Raw genomic sequence first — 24,653 nt, forward strand, 5'->3', positions numbered from 1 at the left:
TGCTTGTTTTTTTTTTTATAAATGGGCTTACTCTTGGCCACAGACCAGCCGAAGGCAAAGACGTGGCCTACGATGGGGTGAGCTCGCCCAGAAGATGTCTGTTCACTCTTGATTTGAAGGTTGCCGGGTTATATGAGCTCGGAAATATAGCCGCCGGCAAGGAATTCCACTCCTCCTTTGTAGAGTCCCACCGCGCTTCGTAATGTGTTGTTTTTAAAAATTGGAGTTGACATCATTGATCGTTAAACGTTTAACACTGTCAGTTGGAAGTCGCATTAGAAGTCTCATTTTAAAAACCATATCACTGAAAAGCATGTAAAAACGCTGTCTGTTCCACCACGCGCCGTCGCGTAGCCGCGGGCCGCGCAAACAAACCGTAATGAGCGATGGAAATAATGGATCTCGATTTGAGCTCGGCTTTTGACACTGTTGACCATGGAGTACTGCTAGCCAAGTTGGAGCATTATGGCATTAGAGGTATAATGTTAGAATTTTTTGAATCTTACCTTGCACACAGGCAACAGTTTGTCGAAGTCACGTGGACTCAAGACAACAAAGAAACAGTGCACAGATCCAGAATAGCCAATTCAGAAAGAGGAGTTCCACAAGGATCGATCCTGGGTCCTATCTTCTTTATCATTTTTATTAATGACCTAGTATCATACATAGAGAAATCAGTTCCGGATGTTAAGCTTGTAGTCTACGCTGATGATACCAATGCTGTAGTATCTGCTGAAAACATGACGCAGCTGAATGACAAAGTTAACATTACTCTACAAGCTCTAAACACCTGGTTCAGCACAAACAACCTTAAACTGAATTGTGCCAAGACTAATGCTTTGTTGTTTAAAACCACCTCGAGAAATAAAGACAGTCTACAGATTTCATCAAATGGAGTTATAATTCAACAAGTTGATTCTGTTAAATTTCTCGGAGTCAAGATTGATTCAAGTTTATGCTGGAAAGAGGAACTTTCATCACTAGTTAACTCTATAAGTTCGGCTTGTTATGCATTACGAAGTCTCAGAGAAGTGGTGAATTTGCCTCAATTAAAAATGGTGTATCACGCACTGGTAGAATCTAAAATTAGATATAGCGTCAAGTTTTGGGGTAACAGTTATCTATACAATATCCAGGCAGCTTTTGTGGCCCAAAAGAGAGCCATCAGAACTATAGCCAGAGTACCTCAGATGACGTCATGTAAACCTCATTTCATAAAGTTCCATATCCTAACAGTACCCAGTCTATACATTCTTGTTATTCTTAGTGACCTCATAAAGTACCTAAACTGCATTGAAACTTTGGATGAAAGAAGAAAACGGCTGGAAACAAGAAGGAAGGACTTACCACAAATAATAACCACTAAACTGCAGGTGGTTAAACACTCTTCAGCTTACCAAGCAGTTACTCTGTTTAACAGATTGCCAACGGAGTTGAAGTCGGTCACAAATTTAAATTTGTTTAAAAAATGTCTAAAATCGTATCTGGTGGAAAAGTGTTTTTATTCTGTGGATGAGTTTATAGGCTCAAAATAGTTTCTTTTCTTTTTTTGTGATATTTTTTCTTTCTTTCTGACATAGGTACCTAATATAATGAATGAATAGTATTAATGAATAATTTCGATGTTGACTTAGATTTATGTATTATTAGTTATTTATTAAGTTAGTAATTTTTTTTTTTAATTTGTAGATATTTAGTTATATTGTAATTGTAATATTATTAATTTTATGTAATATTCAAACACAATGTATATTGTTAAATGAATAAATGACTATGACTATGACTATGACTATGGAACCCTGGTATTGTGCCTTTGATGTGTAATTAATTGGCTTTAGGTCTGGAGTTCAAGCTTGTACTGAATAAAGGTTGTTTAACAATCTATGGGCGTGATAAACCCATAGTTTTTAAGTCAGTACTTTGACACCCCAATAGTTTCAGTGTAGATATTTTATTTACAATTAAACAATATATTCTGAACACGCCTACAATCTGAAGGATTCGTTCCTGTAGGTATGCCATGGTCACTTTTATCTCAGAAATGGGCTTACTCATGACATGGCCACGGACTAGCCAAGGCGAAGACGCGGCCTACGATGAAATGAGCTCGCCCATAAAGTGCCTGTTCCTTGATTTGAAGGCTTAATACATGCATGACATCTAAAATATCTGCCTGCCTGGCATCCGTTGGCTCGTTAGGTCGACGACATCTGGAAAATTGTGGGTCTCAACTGGATGAGATTAGCCCAGGACCGGGAGAAATGGCGTACTAAAAGAGAGGCCTGTGCTCAGCAGGTGGGCGAAAATGGACTGATGATAGGATAATGAATTGATGATGCCCTACTTCTTCCTTGTCGTATCTGATCTGACAACGTCGCCTCATCAACAATGCTCTAGGGATGATGATATGAAATTTGTTCTAGTTTTTATATCTTTATAACAGGATCGGGACAGGTGACGATCTCTCGTTTCGGAGGCCAAGATTCACTTGGGATCACTGAGCCAAAATATTTAGTTAGTTTTATAGCTTTATAGTTTTTCTCTAAATATCAGCCTTTTACTCAACATTTATACAGTATGTAAACTAACGAAAACCATTTACTGTAACCCGTAAATGTCCAGGTGATACTCAGAAACTTTTACTATGGGATCAACCCCGAAATCACGAAAATATCTTCTGACAGTTTCATAGGTAGTTTTATTTTATAGTAAGTATTTCCTATGGGAGAGTAAATTTTTATTTCGCGTTTTGGGTGTTGGTCCCATAGTAAAAGTTTCTCAGTATCACCTGGACATTTACGGGTTACAGTAAATGGTTTTCGTTAGTTTACATACTATATAACCTCCGCGGACACAGCCCCAGGGTTGAGAAAACAAACGTAATGAACGATAGAAATAATGGAACCCCCTTTGATGTGGAATTGGCTTTGTTTCGAGTTCTGGAGCTAATCAAGCTTGTTACAATGTCTTAACTATTGGGAGGCGGAGTTTATTCAAAATTAGCGATTGAAAATATAAACTTTTGTGGTATTAGTGCGTTTTCACATTATCCGATCCGATATTGGATGTAGGACCGATATCCGCCATTGAAGCCGCCATCTTTGATCTTTGCCTTTGAAATACTTCCGAAATCCGATATCGGATCGGATAATATGAAAACGCACTTAGTGGGACCACTTTATCACTGTAAATATAGTATTTTTAGAGAATCTCTTCCCACAGTCGAGTGCAAAAAAATTTAACCACCATTTTTAACCCCCGACACAAAAACGAAGGGGTGTTATAAGTTTGACGTGTCTGTCTGTCTGTCTGTTTGTCTGTCTGTCTGTGTGTGTGTCTGTCTGTGGCATCGTAACTCCCGAACGGATGAACCGATTTAGATTAAGTTTTTTTTTGTCTGAAAGCTGAGTTAGTCGGGAGTGTTCTTAGCCATGAAAATCGGTGTACTATGTCGCGGTTCATCCATTTCTTTCAAAACTGTAAGCAAGACCGCGATCGCGATGTATATTAAATGAAAGCTAAGATTTTCATTTACAAATTCATTATGCATTTTAAACGTTGCAATACTTTCCTCTGAAATCATACGATAAACAAGTAAATGACATGATTTCTTGATTAAACAATGGTTGTATCCGTCGTTGTATAGCTAAAAAATAAACCAATAACAAAAAAACTCGGACTCCAAAGTCTTCTACAAATTAATTGAGTTTGTCGTGCGAAAGCCCGCAAGAGATTGAGAGTCGCCAACCTATGAGTTTACGAGAACTCGATTTATTTGCTGCCCCTTTTCCCACCGACTCCGAAATGACTTAAATAACTTAGTTATACAGGATGGAATATCGAAATGGGTGGAAAGTCATAATCTCATTAAAATAATGGAGGTGATACTTCCTGCCTCGCACAGCTAAACCGTAGAATAAATTGTCGCCAGCGGTATTTCTTCAAGAAAAGAGCGTACCTCCAACACTTCTAGTGTTTCTGGTGTCCATGGCCGGCAGTGATCGCTTACCATCAGGCGACCTGTCTGTTCGTTTGCCTCCTATCCCATAAAAAAAGATAATCCTCAAATACGCTTTTCTCTGGAAACCGTTTTGGGAATAGGTATAGACCACTTTCACAACTTGAAAAAAAATGTGAGTGTGCACGGAAAACGTCCCACTTTGTCGATTGCTATAAAGCCGCTTTGTCAGTTTATTCATATAAAGATACAAGTAAATCTCGCCTTAATCGTAACCGGCAAAGTGGGACGTTTTTCTAAACACACTCACAAATTTTGTTCCTGCTCCCACCACAGTCCCAGACACAATTTTCCTGTATTCAAGCTAAGCTGTGATTGGTCAGTTAAAGTTCAACGCTTGAGGTACAATTTTTCCGTTAGCCGTGGAGTCATTTACGAGATTTCGTTAATCTTCTAGTTATTCATGAATTGAAAAGAAATAACATATGTACGTACTATATGTATTTGATATTTCTAAACTTGCCATCACTGCCTCCTGTAACTAATCCATTTTTTCCATTGTTACACTATGATGTTGAATTCTACATGTATCCACTGGACACGCCTACCATATACATATAACCGGTGGTCACTCTGGTTAATAATGCACACATTGTAAAACATGGAAAAAATGGACCAGTTACATTTGCCCCCAAGTCGAGATTTGCCCCGCTGTACCTTACTAAAATTTTCTAACTTCCAGTAATTGACTCTTGTATTTACCATTCTGTATATCGCACTTAATTCAGTTTCGAACGGAGCGGTGGTCGTGAGAAATGGCGCATGTAACTCAGGTGATGTGGCCGAAAAAACCCGGTTAGCTGCCGAGTGTAAATTAGTCGGTTACGATAGGGGTTGTGGGGGGGAGGAGAATTTGCTTCGTTATTGCTGGCAATTACTTATTATTATGGACGACATGTATCCACTGAACACGCGTGCGAAAATGGATCAGTTGCATTTAACCCCCAGTCAAAATTGCCCCGCTGTACCTTAGGTATTTACAGGAAAATACGAGAAAAAAACTTTTGACGTCGTGACTTTCTTTGAACTACTTACTTAGTTAGGACCTTGTCATAACCAAAGTCCCCGACCATAACCCTAATATCGAAGGTCCCTTTCTTCGGATTTTTGCTTATATCTCGAAAACTATGCATCCTAGTGACATAATGATTATGAAACTATAAAAGCTGATTGAATTTTCCACAAGTTTGCTTTATAAAAAAATTTGATTCATAATACATACATACAACATACATACAATCACGCCTGTATCCCATGAAGGGGTAGGCAGAGCACATGAAACTACTCAAGTTTCAGTGCCACTCTTGGCAAATAAAGGGTTGACAGAAAACGAAACTGTGACATTGCAGTGACAGGTTGCCAGCCCCTCGCCTACGCCACAATTTAACCCATATCCCACAGTCGCCTTCTACGACACCCACGGGAAGAAAGGGGGTGGTGAAATTCTTAACCCGTCACCACACGGCAGCCCGTCATAATACAGCTTTCGAAATATCCGCTCTTGAATATTTATTTTGGGGTCAAAACTTTTTTAATCTATTACAGTTGTATTTTTATTATACACAGAACACTGAGATTAGTATTTGGCGTGGAGTAAGCCAATGACCACCTGACGAACGTATCTGAATCTCATGCATATGCAATCTCAGTTGCAAATGAGTTGCTAACTCCGAAGCGCCTGGCAATACCTTCGAGTGTGCCATGGAAGTCGTACCACGCTTACTCTGCAATGTCTGCATATGCACAAAGTATTGTGCTATTATATATTCTGTGTTGTATTCTATATTATTTTTCACAACATGAACTGGAAAAGATCAATTTTGCTATTCGATAACGGATAGCAAAATGGCATTTTATTCACAAGAGTGCAAAGTAATTTCATACAAATTTTAACTCGATGCCTTGAGCTGGCTGGTAGAATTTACCTATAAATAATTATTTTGAATAATAAATATTGAATGGATTGCTGGATTTGATTTAGTTTGATGTTTTTTAGTCAGTCGCCGTGTTGGTGTGGTGAAAAATTTTATGTTTCACTCGGTGGCAAAGTTTGTTTAACCTACGTGCCTTGAAACCCTCGTAACGCTCAAGATTCCACTTTTTGAACCACTCGCCACGCTCGCGGTTGAATATTGGAATTTTTCGCTTGCTCGGGTATCAATATTGGCACGTGCGGTTAAACAACGACTTTGCCCCCTTGTAAAACAGAATTGCTGTCTAACAAATGACGATATGAATGATAATATAATTTGTCAAATATCGTGAGGAAACCAGACTACTTCCAATCAGGACTACTTACCCGGGTTGGAAGGTCAGATGGCCGTCGCTTTCCTAAAAACTAGTACTTACGCCAAATCTTGGGATTAGATGTCAAAGTGGAAAGTCAGGCTTTCATGAGCCGTGGCAAATTCCGGGATAGCGCAAGGAGGATGATGATATGAACGTTAAAATTTGATTGCTTACGTAATTATGTTCTGTCGTGTTATCAAAATTATTGAGCTGGGTGCGTAACCAAGATGACAATCAATCGTAATATTCGTAATTGACAAACACGAAACAGATAGACAAATAAATAAATAAATAAAATTGTCCAATTTCTCAATTCTAACAATGATTTTCAGCGTAACCATGCAGGACCTCAGATGCGGTACAATAGAAATGCGAGAATAAGTATTATTTTAAAAGTACATAAATAACACATGTTTATTTTTGAGAAAGAAAGAATATCTCCATATGCACATTTCGGCACGCACAATACACATTCAATTGAGCGAAAAAAAAAGAAAATATTGGATTCGGGGGAGAATGCTGAACGGAACGAAATGCTGAATTTGTAAAAACATCCATAAAATTGTCCCATTTTACATACCTTTGCGCTGAAATTGTCCAATTTAACGTCATTGTCGATATTCTGATAGCAAAATAACAGGCGAAATGTACGGAGCGGTAAAGAGTAACTTTCAACTTTGAAACTGGAGGTCCCAAGTTTGAACCCTGGGTTGTCTGGAAAGTAGTAGTAGTAGTAGTAAAACACTTTATTGTACCAGAAAATAATACAACACACAAGAAAAAGAGCTTATCACTAGTACAAAGGCGAACTTATCCCTTTAAAGGATCTCTTCCAGTTAACCTTTGAGCAATTGAAGGAGAATTGAAGATGGTAGGCATACAGTACAAACGGCGCAGAAAACGGATTCTAGGTAAATAATAAATTATAACTTAAAAACAAAGTACCTATGAATCGAAAGAAATGAATCCAATAGGTTACGTGCCATGAAAATCTGATTCTAACTTTAATATACGTCAAAACTATGTCTGAGATAGACTTTAGATACATTATTGTCAACAGCGACAATTCTTTAATAATTAAAATTTTGAAAAAGCCCCTACCGCGACATAGTGGACCGATTTTCATGAAACGTGGCTAAGAACACTCCCGACTAACTTGGCTTTCAAACAAAAAAAAACGAAATCGAAATCGGTTCATCCGTTCGGGAGCTATGATGCCACAGACAGACACACACACACAGACAGACACGTCAAACTTATAACGACCCGTCGTTTTTGCGTCGGGGGTTAAAAACCGTCACTTATGTCATTTTATCGTATCCACACTGAGAGAAAATACAACCAGTTTTCATGTTCGTTCAACAAGTTTTTTGGTTAAAATAGCGCCTACGTGCTCTTTGGTTCAAACAACAAGCTACTTGTCATTTGAATCGGCAATATATTTGAATCAACAAGTCGATTTTATAAAAACAACCTGACACATATTGTTTTAAACATACGTTTGGCTGATTCAAACGGATAAACCGCAACAAGTCGAACTTGTTAAATTCACAATGCAAATTTCTCTCAGTGCATATCGTATTTACTTAGATCAAATTTCTGACGAAGGGATGTTTAGGTACCATTATCTAACAGTGTAATAAAAAAATTGGTTTATGCTTAATCATTATGTTTTAAGTCAATTCAATTGCAATGGTTTCCACAAAAATTAAAGACTATCTAGTCGTCAAAATATGAGTCCATAGTTTCTCACTATAAAATATTGAAAGTCGTATTTGGCTCTTGGCCTGCAAAATTATACTTCCATGTTTCCGTTTTGCAACTTTTTCCATACAAATGAATATGAATGTTAAAGCGGGCACGTTCGGAAATGAGACGAGCATGGATCTGGCGAATGAATGAACGAATGATTTGCTGGGCGGCATTCAACCATTCATCTCAACATTTTTAATATTGACTTGATATTTCTTGCAGTGCCTAGATATTATTCTAACCAATACACAATATGTAATCATACTGTTATAGACTCAAAAATAAGTATTTACCAAAGCAGAAGATTGATAAAATCCATGTCAGTAGAAATTGTCAACAATGTAAACAAACCATTATATAAAATATCAATATTTCAACACAATTTTAATGTGATATGAATTGATTAAATGAAACATGGCTTTAGCCAGTATCTGATGAGTTAGAATGGAAATTAGAGATATTCTGACTACAAGGTCTGTTTACATTGTTCACAAATTCTATTGACGGCGACTTTCGATTAGTAGCCTTACCATGACTTTTTTGAGTTAAAAAATACGTTACGTTTTCAGTGAGAGTTACGGAAAATGTATGGAAAAACTGAACAGCGCTCCAAGCGGAAACGCTCACGTACTAAAATTTTCATCGGTACCATAAGTTATTAACGTGTTTACTCCGAGTTTTCAATATGTTCCTAACTTTACAGCTAAGGCGCTCTCTTTCTGATTGTATGAAGTCAATAGAACCAGAACTATTTGACAGTCTCTAGTGAAAACTCAATACTTTACGTGAGTAATCATTGACAGTCACTAGCGTAAAAGTAAACCACCAATTCACTGTGATGTGTCATTACTGTCAAATTATATAACAATCCCACAACATTTTCTCGATTATATTTGCAATTTTAAATACAATTATGACTAATATGTATTAATTTATAATATTACGTGAAATTCAAGAACAGCTTAAATGTAGCAGTTAGTCAGTAGTTCGATAAAAAGATAAACCAGTGATGAAACCAGTGTTTGATACTTTTACAAAGGTAATGAGTTATATTTATTCATCATTTTGTACTGTTTCGCTACAGTTGAGATGATTATATTGGTTGCTTTCAGAAAAAGAAGATATTATTGAAAACAATATTTCCATGCCAGCCGTATGGTATTCAGCAAACCCAACGTAGAAGATTGTTCAAATTGATAATGATTGAGGCAGTTAAGAATCAACTGATTACCTACAGCAGCAGGCAGTACCAATTCATGGGCATGTTAGTTCCTCAATGCACAATACTTGTACCTGTTGTCACCATAACACCATATCTCGTGGATATATATTAGAAGTGAACCAAAGGAAAAAACTTCAAAAAAATCATCCTATTACTGAAATAAAGTATCTCATTCTGTGACTTTGTTTATTTTGTAATATTCTTGAGTAACAGGCTAAGTATTTAATAAATTGATGTGAAACGAAAACTAAAAACCTAAAATTCAGCGTTTTCGTACATATCAAACATCAATTACAACGATATCGACATAGGTAACGACAAAGTCTAAGGTAAGGTATAGAACTTTTGAAGGCGATAAGCCATTATGCGGTGTATATGAAGATTATAATTTGATACAAAAGTGAGTAGAAAAAGCATTTTGAAACAAGTAAAAATTGTATCTAATTTTTTGGCAGGGCACGTAGCCAAATGCACAAACGATTATGATTAACATCGTTATCGTAGCTTAGCTATCTCTATCACTTTTCCGTATTGACATGACAGAGCTAGACTGAATTTCGATCGGCGTTTAGCGCATAGATTTAAAGTCCATGGTTCAGCGTCAACGATTGATATTTCAGCTAAGTCCTAGTGTCAAAGTTGACAAAGCTAATCTTTTTTTTAATTTATTGGGAGCATTGGCAACTTGGCAATCAGCACAAACATACAATATTTAATACAACATACAGCAGAAGAAACAATTACAGGAATAACAATTACTTTGTTAATCATAAAAGTAATATTGCACATATTGAAATGCTAAACTTATGACTATTTAGTAACTACACAATACAATGTTTTATGAATGAAAAGAAGTATTTTTGAACAATTACAAATTATTTACAAAGCGCCAATAGTGTGCATAATAAATTCATAAATTATAGGGTTTATGCCTACAGCCTTCAAGTTCATTTCCCGGTTCTTTGCTTGGCGGAAAATCCCAACAAACCCTAATAGGGATAGGGGTAGGGTTAGGGATAGGGATAGGGGTAATCGGTCGGCAATCGGTAATTGTAAGCGATAATGCGAGAAACTACTTTTTACCCACCGACAATAGTGCCCAGATACGGAGCTATGTGAGTTCTGTTGTACAATATGTAATTTCCTCAGTGTATATAGAATACATACCTACTCGTACCTACTACCTATGCTGTGGTTGCTGTGTAACATTTGTACAACCACTGCAAGCATTTCTTTTTTAAAAACAATAGTAATATGAGTAATTGAAAAAAACGCAGACAAACGTCTGCATAGAAACCTACGGATCCAAATGAAAATTTTATTATTTGTATATGTTTGAATAAGAATTCTTTTAGTACGCGAGCGAAACCGCGGGCAAAAGCTAATTCTATATAAGATGCTATGTACCCTTTTTCTGTAAAAAATATTTCTATTTCTTTACTACTCAAGAACATCACAAATAAACAAAGTCAATTAATGAAATACTTTATTTTAGTAACAGTATTATTTTTTGGAGTTGAGGTTTTTTCCTTTATTGGAGCACTTCTATACATACACCTGTGATGATCATGGCCAATAATACCATTAAGTGCATCGCGGAACAAAAACACCTATAAATTGGTACTGCTCCCCTCTGCTGCCCTAAGGTTTTGAGTAGCTTAACTGCCAGAGTGCCACAGTATTAATATCAATTGAACCATCTTCCATGTTGACTGAATACCATACGGGTTTGTTCGGAAATATTGATTTCAATCATAGCTTCCGTCATCTTTCTGAAACCAAAAACTGCTTTGAGCATTATAATCATCTCAATTGTAAATAGTACAATATGATGGCCAAAAATAACTCATTACCTTATTTGATTTGTTCACTGGTTTATCTTTTTATTCAATTTTAGCTAATCTTGAATTTCACGTAATATTATAAATTAATGCAATATGTTAGTCTATCTGTGAGATCCTGTAATTGGCTTTCTGAATCATATCTTGTTGTATACTGCTAGTTTTATAGCTGTTGGTTCTCCATAACATAAATAAATAAATAATTTTATTTAAAACTGCAAATATAATTGTGAAAATTCCGTGTGATTTTTGTATAACTTGACAGAAATGTCACGTCAGAATGACTTTGCCTATGGTTTGAGGCCTACTACCGAATACCGAAGTTATCGACATGTGGACATGAGTCTCTTTTACTCTTATCAGTATAAAGTGAAAGAGGAAGAATCCCTAAGTGCGTATGTTTCGAAATTTGCAGTAGACCCTATATTGACAGATTTCGATAGGTAAATTACATTTACATATGATTTTAGTTCCATCGCGTAAACACCAGAGGCGTAGCATTCGCCTATAGTTCTTTCTCCGTTTATTGATAAACTTAGAAAGGGATAGAAGCAGCTTCTTTGGCGTGAAGTTAGGCACAATATATTGTAAACAAACGTAAACTCACTTACTTTCTGAGTAAAGTAATACGGCTCTCACTTGGGCAGCCCATGGTAACGGTATAGGTAGGTACTTTTATGAACCGATAAGCCCTTCTGCCATTTTTTTTGTCATATTATTTTTACTGTGTTAATTTTACTGATATTGATTAAACAGTTTTCTACAAAAAAAACATTAGGTATTTAATGCATGAGTGAACATGAACTACGCGCGGGATGTCATATACAATAATTATGTATTATGCTACGAAACATTTTTTTTTTCAAAATATCGATTCCAATTTATTGATTCTGATTATGTTTTTGTGTGCGTGACATCCATGTGACATCAACATTTTAATACACATACCTGCCTATATGAGATGTACCATATTTCATATACATAGATTAATAGTTATTTGTTATACAAGGGGGCAAAGTTGTATTTTAACGTCGAGTGTGGAATTGAAAAACGAGCAAGTGAAAGGTTTCTATAGTTGAACCACGAGCGAGGCGAGTGGTTCGAGAATAGAATCCTGAACTTGCGAATTTTTTAACACACGAGAAGTAAAATACATTTGCACCCTAGTGTAACACAAAACTTTTCCCCTCACTATAGCGAGGAAACTACAACGCAAAGAATGCGTTTATCACTGCTTCCAGTAGTTCCACAGGTGGTGGTAAATCATCTTTATTACTAGATTCACCTTTTTTTATCAATTTTAAAGCAGTTAATTTGACTTTATTCAAGGTCAAATTACTTTACCCACTAGTGGATAAAATGCGTTTTTACCCGCTGGCATTAAAGGACAAAACACGTGTTTCCGAGCTAGTGAGGGGAATATCAAATTGTGATATTGGATGGTGGAATGTGGCCCCTATTCGTCGGTATTAATGGAATATTCGATATGAGTGCACAGTGAAATTAGTGGGCTAAAGCTGTGTCTACATTTGCGATTTCACAAAGCAGTACCGGCCTGCTCAATTTTTGAAAGATTAATATTTTTTTCTTTTTTTTTTTAGCCTATTGGAGTGTCCCACTGTTCCCGATTTTCCTTTACTTCCGGAAATAATTTTAATGTGAATGTTTATGAAAGTATTTTCATTTATTTCGGTGTTAATACGATAAAAACAATGATACAAATAAAAAAAAATCAGACATAAATCCAATTGTGAGATCTTTATGTATTTAATTATTTCATTGTAAGGGGATAAAACTTTTAAAGTTTTTTTTTTAAATAATTTGACTACTGAATCACAAGAACCACGTCCCATCGTAAACTTCTGCAATGTTAAAAAAAATCTCAGAAAGTTTTTTTTTTTTAAATAATTTGACTACTGAATCACAAGAACCACGTCCCATCGTAAACTTCTGCAATGTTAAAAAAATCTCAGCGCTGTTTTTGTTCTCAAAACTTTTATTTTTTCCCATAAAGTTATTATTAGGATGAAATCGCATTTCGTATTCCATAGCCAGATAAGAAATTGGCTTTTTACGGCTTTTGGGTCGCTATATTTTATTTCCATAGTAAAATATTAAAACGGACCATCATTTCAACAAATAAAATGGACGTAACCCGCATTTTACTGTTCATGATAGAAATCTTATGAATTTTGAGTTACACTCTTCTGAATATATTAAATTTTATTTTTACGTTTAAATTATATTAAAATGGGTTACATGTCACTCTGTTGAATAATGTGCCATAAAAAAACGAATATGGGCAGATTTTTATTTTCTGTCTGTTTACCCTTTTGTCAAATGCGGTAATTTTTTTACTTTGTCTTATTTTGATATGTTTGCTGAAAGAATTCTTAAACAACAGTTATTATTGAATAGTAGAAACTCCTATAGGTATTTAAATTAATTTTGACATAAATACCGAACTTTTTTTTCAAATTCGCAATACATTTTACTAGAAAATACGTTTATTTAACTCAAGCATACCTGATTAAAAATTCTAAAAGAGGACTTGTAGATTACTTTTTTAAAAGAAGCAACAACATATTTCTCATTAACTTTAACCATTCGGTTGTTTACGTTTATGCCTTAGTCAAATAAAAACCGTGCCATAAAAACACATTGACAACTCACACTTTGCACGTTACTCCGGCAGCCATTTTGAATTTCACAATGTTGCCAGTGTCACCTATTTGTAATCCCCATAAAACTTACTTTTTCTTCCAAACGCGCTGAATTTCCATCTAATCTACTTTTCCTAGTACCTTGTTTTACAACCGGAACTTTATCGTAGGAATAAAATAAAAACCCCTTTCGGTGGCTTAGCAGAACAAGGTTCTATCTTCCATAGGGTTTTGAATGGGATGATCCTTTGTCGTATTAAGACCGCAATATGGAGTCATCCGTGCGGGTCCTTAAAAAGGAGTTGGCCCTAAATCTGTGTTGCTTCATGAATTTTAATGCTTTTAATCCTATTTAAACAGTTTTGTAACGATTTTTTTAATCTAGTGCGTGGCTTGAATACGCATCATCATTATACGATAAACATTTTCATAGTTAGGTATTGTAAGTAGTTTATTAAAAATATATTTTTTAAAACTATGTATTTACTTAATACCAATAATACAAGATTTATATGTAAAAGGTTTATTTGAATTTATAAAATTTTTCCTTAATTTAGTATAATGTACGATATCCCCACTTTTCCAGTTTAAAACTTTTTAACAGCTTCAGATAAATCATAGAACTACTACTTACTTACTTACTGCGATGGCTCAGCGACCCGAAGTGGATCTTGGCCTCCGACACTAGATTCCGCCATTCGCTCCTATCATGTGCAATCTGATGCCACTCAGTCACTTGAAGGTCACGCAAGTCTTTCTGGACCTCGTCGATCCATCGGTACCTGGGCCTTCCGACCGGCCGTTTTTCAGTAGATCGCCACAAGTGAGCTCTTTTGGCCGCACGATCCTCTCCCATCCTCTCCACATGGCCGAGCCATCGCAGACGAGAAGCTTTACTCTCGCCGTTGACGTTGGGTTGGGATAGAACTACTGCATCAAATAATTTCTTTAAGTTATTACTCTTCAGACAGACTGGTCTGAAAGTTCTGAAACATTACTATTTTTAGCATTTTTATTCGCACAATGCGGAATGCAAATTCGAAACGCAAACAGCGCTACCAACCTCAGCATAAAAAAGCTGGCAACACCGAGGCGCAACTTTTTAAAATTCCGCTTTTTAAAAGGCGCGATGAAGTCGTGCGTCCCGCGGCGTAACGAGCGTGACACACGTTTTATTTGAACCTTTGGGTTTTTAGGGCTGTACGGAGTGTACAGATATTGTAGGAATCAAAGGTTTTAATGAGAGCAAAGAAATCGTTTTGCACAAGATTAATAATGAACTAGAATTGGTAAACAAGAATGAACATTAATTTTGTACGAAAAATCAGGGTCTAAAAGCGCTAATAGATTATCGCACCAATGTCACATCAAGGTACGGCAAGTGTGGTAAAAACATAATGCCCTTAGAATCAGACGAACCAAACTGTCGGACACAATCAGTATCTTCAAAATAGGTACTTATACTATACCTATTGAAAACATTTTTTTTGTGGGCAGTCGCGCCTACTTTTTTTGAATTTGCCTCCTTATTTCTACTGACAAGCTCGCTATGCTAGAGTAGAGTATAATGCGAGATAATATATGAAGGTTATGGATATAGTCACCGCAGAATATGAAAAGTTAAAGATGTCAATGGTTGTAGGAAGGTTAGGATTGTTAGGAAAATAAATACCCACAACTAAATACAGTACACTAAATACTTTGTTCGGTTCTCGTTTGTTTCCTTTCTTTTAGTGAATATTTTGAATATATGATTTTGACTCTTCGAGACCATATACATCTCTAAGGAGAATTAGATTAAGTATACATTTTATCTTTAGTTGTGACATTTAGAGTCATTTGCACCTCTAAAGTAATTTGAGACTTTTTTTTGTATTTGTACTTTTATATTTAGTGTAGTTCTTGGTTGTAATTCGACATTTAGAGACCTTCTACATCTCTAATTAATTGTAGTAGAGGTATGCTTTAGTTAGAACTTAGAATTGGTATAGTATCAATTGTAATTTCAATTCAATTTTAAATATTTTCTAAATATGTAGGTACATGTGACGTGTAAAAGTGCCCCTGTGGCCTATTTGCTGAATAAATTATTTTGATTTTTTGTGTGAAATATGTCAGTGAGTCGTGAAAGTGAATAGTTAACGCGTGTGGGCTGACTGATTGATTGATTGATCTGTTGTAGTGAGAATAAATAGCAGCGTTTTACCTTACAATAAAACGCATATTAAGCGAAGTACCTTATTTGAAGCCTATTTTATTATATTTGAGAGAGCAATCCTGTTAACAGATGACGTAGCGGTTCACATATTAGCAGCGTTTTACCTTACAATAAAACGCATATTAAGCGAAGTACCTTATTTGAAGCCTATTTTATTATATTTGAGAGAGCAATCCTGTTAACAGATGACGTAGCGGTTCACATATTAGCTGACAGTAGTCGCCATTATCCCCACCACCAGTTTTACCCTTCCAGTTTTATCCCCTCACCACCGGGCGGTGGCGCCTACGGGCGCCGTTTGCCTCATTGGTTCTCAAATTATAACCAAAACAAAGTTGCAATAAGTGTACAATTTACTAAAAAGGTTGCAATAATTGTTTTAATTATGTACATTTTAAATAAAAACAGGGACATATCAGTATACATTGGAGTGTATAGGTGTTGGATTTTGCAACCTGAATGGTGAAGGTGATAAAATACATTAGTGAGTTAAACCTACCCTCCATGGGTGTAATAAAAGTAAAGTGGTGTATTGCAACGGAGTACTTTAGCCACTGGCGGCCTAAAAACTATAGGCTTCAAATAAGGTACTTCGCTTAATATGCGTTTTATTGTAAGGTAAAACGCTGCTATTAAGCTTCCTACCGTTATTTGAAGCCTATTTTATTATATTTGAGACCTGTCTGTGACCGCCTGGTGGCCAGCATAACGCCAATGTGATTAATTCCTCATCATTAGTGAAACTGGTGGAAACAACTAGTGCACTTAATAATCTGCGTGTGTGGGTGAATCATTTCAATTCAACCAACTAAGTGGAATCTGCAGTGATACATGTTACTATTTTTGTGAATACTGTATTTTTAATAAATCAATGTGAATCAAGTTATAAGATTAAATCTTATTTCTAAAAGTGAGTTCATATTTTTATTTCATTTCACCCATCAAATCATAATTTTCGGTATTGTCTGTTTTTATTAATTTCAGGATCCTTTATCATTATGCATATCGATGCAAATAGATCGCTATTTCGCAAAAAGAAAGTGAAATCTTGTTGAGGCATTACAAGCCACAATGCTATTTGTCTTTATCACAGCAAAGCATATATGTTAGATCTATAGATCTCAGTATAACTAAGGCATAATACTGTTTAGGTTACGTTACAGACACAAAATTATCTTCATGGGTTATTCCTTTGTATTAATATTTATTTGAAAGTTCTTATAGTCTTTATGAGGAATCAAGTGCACTTATACAACATTTTACAAAAACAACGGGATCTCCCTTGAAGATATATAAAATCGACTACAATATTTCCTTACTTTGTTGTTAGCATATAATGGCTAAACAATGTCAAGTGTGTACGTACAAATTTGAACAAAGGTGATCATTGCGTGATGTCACAGTATGTACATGCATTGTATTTCCAGGCCGATTTAAGTTGGCATATACGAACAAAAAACGAATTTCATGTGCCCACCTAAAGGTGAATAATAGTAGTATACAGAGCGCAGCTATTTAGGCAATAAATTATCTTTTAATTTATAAGATTTTCGTTTCAGTCCATTTTTAATATGTACCACCCTATAAGTGGTTTCATTTTGTTGTACATATACGTATTTGCAATTAGTTGGGTTGATATGGTAAGCAGCACTACCTTTGCTAATAAGTTGTAGTATAGCTAGAAAAACACTGGTTTTCACTTATCATTGTAATATATAAGTACCAACTATATCTGCTGGATACCCATTATGGTAAGATAAATAAATAACTTGGACTGTAGGCCTAACTGAAGTTTTAGTTATATTTGAAACAAGACTAAAAATAGTTCCAAAATAGATTTTAGCATTGATTTGGCCCCATAAATTAGTTATGTTACAGGCGCATAGCTCTAATATTAGTACATTTTATGTATTTTAGACGAGTAGCCAAGCAAGACACTAAATAATTCATAACATATTTTTGTCAAAAACAAGGGAAGAATGTAGGCAGACTCGGCGATCAGTTCTTGTTGAACATTGGTAATATTCTTGCAGCAATAACCTTCGCGGTTATTTGCCTGAATGAAGCTCCCAGAATAATTAGTGTTTGATACTAAAAATCTTAAAGAGCCGTCTTTTAGCGTTAGGAGCAGATTCAAGCTAATGAAGAGGTACATGTTGTATGTACATTCTTCTAACGTCACATTTAGGATTACGGTGCATCCCTTTTCTCGAAAAGAACTTTGGCCTCCTTCTTACCCAGAGAGCGGGCTTCTGTGGGATGTTAGACAAGTTGTCTAGGAAATCTAGAAGGTTCTTGATTTGGAATCGATATCAATCATTTGATTTAAAAGCCTTGTATAGCATGGCTTATTGTCGTTCGGACAGGTACCGTACAGATAAATTTTATTTATCTCTGATCATATCATACCCTATGTGGGTCATAGGTATTTACATACGGTAAACATCCAAATTGTTCTTATATATATTATACGTGGAAGGTTAAAGAATTCCAACGTTATATTCACATACAGCGGGGTACAACCTTATATATTATTATGTCCACAGAAGGAAGTGAAGTGTCTAACTCATAGGAAATTAATAAAGGGTTAAAGATCTGAGTCTTTGATGACGTGAATTTGATAGTCAACACAAATTGTCAGGTTTTTGCAAGCCAATTACTCAGTTCCAGTATAGATTACCACAATCTTAGATATAGGAACAATTTGGTTATTTACCACTTTTACCAGGCAAGCTGGATTACGAAGATTACACCCACTAATCCAAACTTTATTTAATAAGGAACTAGGCTCATCCCGTTCCACGTGACTTGTATTCAAAGTCATTGATTTGGTGCTGGCACAGAATATATAAAAAGTACAAGTACAGAAGGCTCACTGTCAACAACCTGTCAATGGACTGCATACGACATTGAGTTCTATTGCGCAGCGACAAGGTCGTCAAACTTTATGAGCCGCGAACTCGCGGCCGCCGGAATGTATGGAAGAAATGCGGAGTGAGCCGCCCCTGGTGCTGGTTTCAGCGCTAGTGCGAGCTTCACGCTGCTAGCGGAGCCGGCAATACATATGTGGTTGAAAAGAGCCATTGACCGGTAAGTTCGCTTAGCTAGTCGCTGGCGGCTGAATAGGTTAGGTTAGGTTAGATATTTCATGAATATGATGATTTGTATTTGAAATGTATATTTACTTAATAGCATGCGTTTTCGTGGTAGTAGCCCGATACGCAATAATACACAGTATATGACTTGTGGTTGCTTTGCGGAAGCATATATTTATGTTATTGTAATATGGCCAGACGCTTAATTAACCACTTTGCGGGTCTTCCCTACGCAGGGGCTATGCTAATATTCTGTCATTCCAATTTAAGTATATGTACTGCCGAAGCAAATACTACTTGCATTATCAAAGCACTTGTTTAGCGATATGTAACAGGCTAATACATATGTTCTATCATATCTTGCTTACCTACTTAAACCCTGCAAAACCAGTTTAAGAATGCTGTTTACATTAATTTAAGAATATCCGGTTCCTGATAGTTCTAGCAGAGAGCTGAGTTGTAAGTTTAACACGCCCTGCGGAGGCTATAGCCGTGACGGCCAAAATCTCTTCAGAGATTATGTTTCGTTGGCTGAATATTCACAATATATTCATAACATTCACACGCCTTACGCAGGCAAATTATGAATATTATGGAATGGCAGATAAAATTTTATAAAAAGGCAAGTCTATGATCACGCTACATAAGCTACATTGCGCAGGCCAGGACGGGCTTGCTATATTATTGGTAATTCATTACACTAGATAGATAGTCTCATAGGCTCCTTTCTTTTATTTCGTCTGCTAGTGTAGCAGTCAAATAACAAAAAAAAAAAAACAAACAAAGGCCTTGCGCAGGCTTGTTATTTGTTGGGTAAGTAGAAATACTTACACGTCTTGCGCAGACGGAAGTACGAGTAATTAAGATTAGATACATAGGCTTGGCGGAAACATTCCTATTTACACGGATTTCGCGCTAACATTTGCCCAGCCTCGCAAATGGTCTCAATGGATATCCCAAGCAACAATGTTATTATAATGATGTCTCTTTACGCCTTGCGCAAGCGGAAATTATTAGAGTAGGTATTCGAATAAAAAACAAATTTCGGGTCTTTTCTTTGTAACGCCAAATCTAGGATATGAGCTGATACAAATACTGCATAGTCAACACATCTGCTTGCGCAGCAGAATAATAATAAATTTATTGCACAACAACTTGTTTACTTAAATCAGCAGACAGCTACTTACTATTTATTTATAAATCCTATTTGGATAGAAGCAAAAGATCAATAGTGACTCTCCTGTATGTGGTAATTTACAACAGAGTAGGTACCTACTTTAAATAATAATGGTTATTCTGGTAAATCTCAGACCTCACACTATAGACATAGGGTGAAATAGCCATTTTTTAGACATAGAAAAGCATGTATATCACATTACAATTTTATATCACATACGGGGGTTTCACTCAAAATCTTTTACTTTAGCTAGAGTAGCAAACTTCCAGTAAGTCTATTATTATTATTAGTACCGGAATTTTATTCAACGCTTACACTTAGAACGATACTGTGCATCAATAGTAGGCACTCTTTAATTAAGAATGAAGAAAATAACATAATAGACCGGACCCCAATAGGGAATCCAATATGACACTAGAACCTTTACAAGTTGATACAACAAGGTTTTAAACGTGTCCTAGGTTTTATCTACTTAATCGTTAATGAATTGCATCTTAGCTTCTTGCGAGACTATCAAAATTTTGAAAGCAATCACTGTTACACGCCATAGCCTGCATAGTAATAATACTGGGGATATGCACGGAAAATATCAGGTCATAAAAATTTAAGCGTCCCTCACAAAATAGTAATCAAGTATCCTAATAGGATGCACTTTATCCTTGCGCAGGCTTGTGCAAAAAGTTTAATTACTTAGCAACCGTTAAGAACGTAAACTTTGCATCAAACAGACATTTCTGCAAAATATGCTTATTCAGGAATGAGACCGCGACCATTTAACAACTTATAAATTATGACGACAAAGATGCGCCTTTCTTTTTATAACTAACGAACAATTTATGAAATCGTGGTCTAATTTAAACTGTCTCAATTCTCAATGACCTGATCCGTGCTTATGGCGAACCGATTCACTGTAAATAAAGTAAAACAAATGCTCGTCGCTTGCTTACCGCGACGCCTTCGCTGCGCTCGAAATGTCAGCTTATCTAAAAATATTGCGACGGACAAGGAATGTCCGTCACGTTTTATTATTTATAATCGAACGGTAAAACCGTTAAAATATGAAATATTTTGTAAAATATTACATATTTTTTACTTACAAAAAATTTTAAGAATCTCAGAAATTCTAAGAATTTTTTGTAGTGAACCGTACGCTCCGAAGAACAGAACGCCAATGAGGCAAACGGCGCCCGTAGGCGCCACCGCCCGGTGGTGAGGGGATAAAACTGGAAGGGTAAAACTGGTGGTGGGGATAATGGCGACTACTGTCAGCTAATATGTGAACCGCTACGTCATCTGTTAACAGGATTGCTCTCTCAAATATAATAAAATAGGCTTCAAATAACGGTAGGAAGCTTAATAAAATATTACTTGTTTGCGACATAAAATTCACACTGTATCATTCTGACTTGAGTGTGAAGTACGTGCGAAAGCTTTGAATAAATAATCATTGCTTATTTCAAACGTATCTCGTAAGCATGCATATGTTGTATACTTATAGGTATATAACACTGATATATATTAAATTATTTGTAAATGTATTCTTGCTCGATAGAAACTGTCCTACTTGTAGATACAGTGTGACAAAAACTATAGAAATTAAAAAGAGCAAGACTGTAGTGTTAACCCGTTTAACGGGCAAGACTCAAACAAATCGTGAATTCAAACCTCATCGCCATCCTATACAGTCCTAAAAATTTTGTGCAAAAAAAATACAAAAAGATGAGAGACCAGTGCCCTATAAAGGATAGATTAGATTAGATTTTTTTTTGAGAAAAACAGTGTTTTACACAATTATGAAATAAAGGCTTTCACTCACAGAAGTCATGTGCCAACCCCTAGGAGGTTCTCTGTTCACTAAAAGATAAATATGCCAAGAATATGCCTTTGTAAGTAAACAAGACTCTTGGATATTTATCTTTTTTTATGTTGCAGAAACAGACATACCTAATAATTATAAAAAAGAAAACCAACCTGCTTTCCTAACCGCCTCAAGCAATTCAAAAATTGAATCCCTTTTTTTATATACCCGGGTTTATTCTGCGTAAAAATTCTACCATTTACATCCAAAAACAAATCTACTAACTGAATAAGGCTCGTTTGATCCGTCCCTTTGATATTATCCCATCTTTAATGGAACTCGGAATATTGCCGGATATCTTTATTCTGCATTTTCACAGATTGACGAGAACGCCTATTCTGATGAGGTTGGGGTTGCCAATCTGGGGTTGCAATATTTCAAATGTCACCTTAAAGCAAGTTGCATAGAGTTTGAATCCAATGTGAACTCTTACTTCCTTGTCAAGTAAAGTTAGTACTTAGGTACTAGAGAGAAATAATTATATTTGCAACGCTTGCCAAGCGAGTGAGACCAAATTCAAACCACTAAGGGCCACTTGCACCAACGAAGATGGTGGGTTAACCCACCATTTTATATGGAATTTGACAGATGACAGCCCACTAACCCTGAGTTAAGTGGTTGGTGCAAGTGGGCCTTAAAGCAATAAAACGTTTAAACTGCTAAAGCCCAAAAATAACCTCATGGGAACTCTGTCGTTAACCACATACGGTATTTTCAAAAACCATGGAGTTTTCCGAAGTTTCTTTTTTTAACAGCTTTCAGAAAAATATACATTGTCATAATGAAACATTGGGCAAACAATTTAGAAGTTGAAAAAGGTAATGTCACATTACAAACAGTACCAGACAGCTAAATACATTATGTAGCCAGGTCACACTTACTTACACCACACCTCGGACACTGGCGATCAAATATATGAAATAGGCGCGTTCCTAGCACACAGTCAAAGCTCGTGTACGTGAACGCGTACTATGCTTGTATGAGTGAGTGAGGTCGACTGTTCACGTTTTTGACAGGCGGTAACTGTGAGGTAACCGAGAGCGGCCATATTGTGCGATAGTACTCTTTATTATACTGTGCCCACACTGTCTCTTTGAGGCAAACATTTTGTACGTGCAAAGAATAAGAATCTTATCGTACATTTTGCTTTGATTAAGAAGCACTCTTTTGAATTAAGAAGTAATGAAGATGGCGATCGTATCCTGAGGCGATCGGTTCCCTGTGAATATCTTTAGCATTTCGATAAATAGAAAGAAGTATTTCTATTGAAATCCTTGGTTGAGGTTCGTTTCAAGTTTTAATTAAAAATAATACAAGAGTATTTACAGGCTCATTTTTGTCCTATTTATTTAAGCCTAGCTTTTGCCCGCGGCTTCACTCGCGTTAAATTCGAAAATTGCGGAATGCTCCATACAAACCTCCACCCCCCATTTTAGGGAAGTGGTGGATTAGAAAGAGACAAAAAGTAGCCTATGTCACTCTGCATCCCTTCAACTATCTCCACTTAAAATATCACGTCAATTCGCCGCTCCGTTTTGCCGTGAAAGACGGACAAACGAACAGACACACACACTTTCCCATTTATAATATTAGTATGCAAGTACGCATTGTCTACTCATAGTGCAACTGGCTCAGTTGGGTAAATAAAGGTGCCAAAGAGGTAAACCTTCCAATACAAATACTATAATCCTATGACGTTCCATAAGTTCTGTTCTAGATAGGTAAAAACTTAAAAAGATGTAAAACAAAAACAGACATTATATTATATATTATAGCTACTAGATCGCCAGCTTAGAATACACAAATAGGTATTTTAGGATTGTGATCTAAAATGCCATCTCATTTTTAGGGTTCCGTACCAAAAAGGTACAACAGGAACCCTTATGGTGCGACTCTGTCCGTCTGTCTGTCCGTCTGTCACATTCCTAAATATCTCGAGAACTACTAATGCTATCAACTTGAAATTTGAAATAGTTGTGAACACTGTAAACCTGTACAAATAGAAAGTATAAATTTTTTAATTATATTAATTTTAATTGTAGAAAATGGCCAAAATGAAAGGGTGGCAAACTGTAAATTTCAAGTTACTAGGTCAAGTGGGGTATCGTTGGAAAGAGCTCAAATTGAACGGAAATAAGCTATTTTTTATAATTTTTTTGTTGTGGAAAAAAAAAGAAATTTGAAGGAAAATGTAAAAAAAATACCGTTCCCCCCCCCCCCCCCCCCCCTTATCTCCGAAGTTTACCAACGAAAAATTATGAAAATTTTAGTAAACATTGGTTTTATGCTATATATTACAGGAAAAATATAATCGTGTTTGTATTTTGAATACTTTTTTTTTAATTCACAAAAAACTTTTTAGATTTTTACTTTCAATTTACCCACCCTTGCGGATGTATATCGTACTTCAAATTAATACGAGATGTTACGTAAACCATCTTCTGTCCAATAAAGTGGAAACTGTTTAAATCGGTTAACATTATAAAGAATTATCCCTGAAAAACCAGGTCGCGCAAATTA

General features: G+C 36.0%; 1 protein-coding gene and 1 pseudogene across 1 annotated transcript in view; one reads left to right on the forward strand and one right to left on the reverse strand.

Moving 5' to 3' along the window:
* LOC125231351 overlaps positions 1 to 24,653 on the forward strand; it is a 326,325-nt gene that overhangs the window by 273,902 nt on the left and 27,770 nt on the right. The gene's annotated exons all lie outside the window — the stretch shown is intronic.
* LOC125231500 lies at positions 19,295 to 19,392 on the reverse strand (annotated as a pseudogene).

The sequence above is a fragment of the Leguminivora glycinivorella genome, chromosome 11, assembly GCF_023078275.1.
Source record: "Leguminivora glycinivorella isolate SPB_JAAS2020 chromosome 11, LegGlyc_1.1, whole genome shotgun sequence".
Classification (NCBI taxonomy): domain Eukaryota; kingdom Metazoa; phylum Arthropoda; class Insecta; order Lepidoptera; family Tortricidae; genus Leguminivora; species Leguminivora glycinivorella.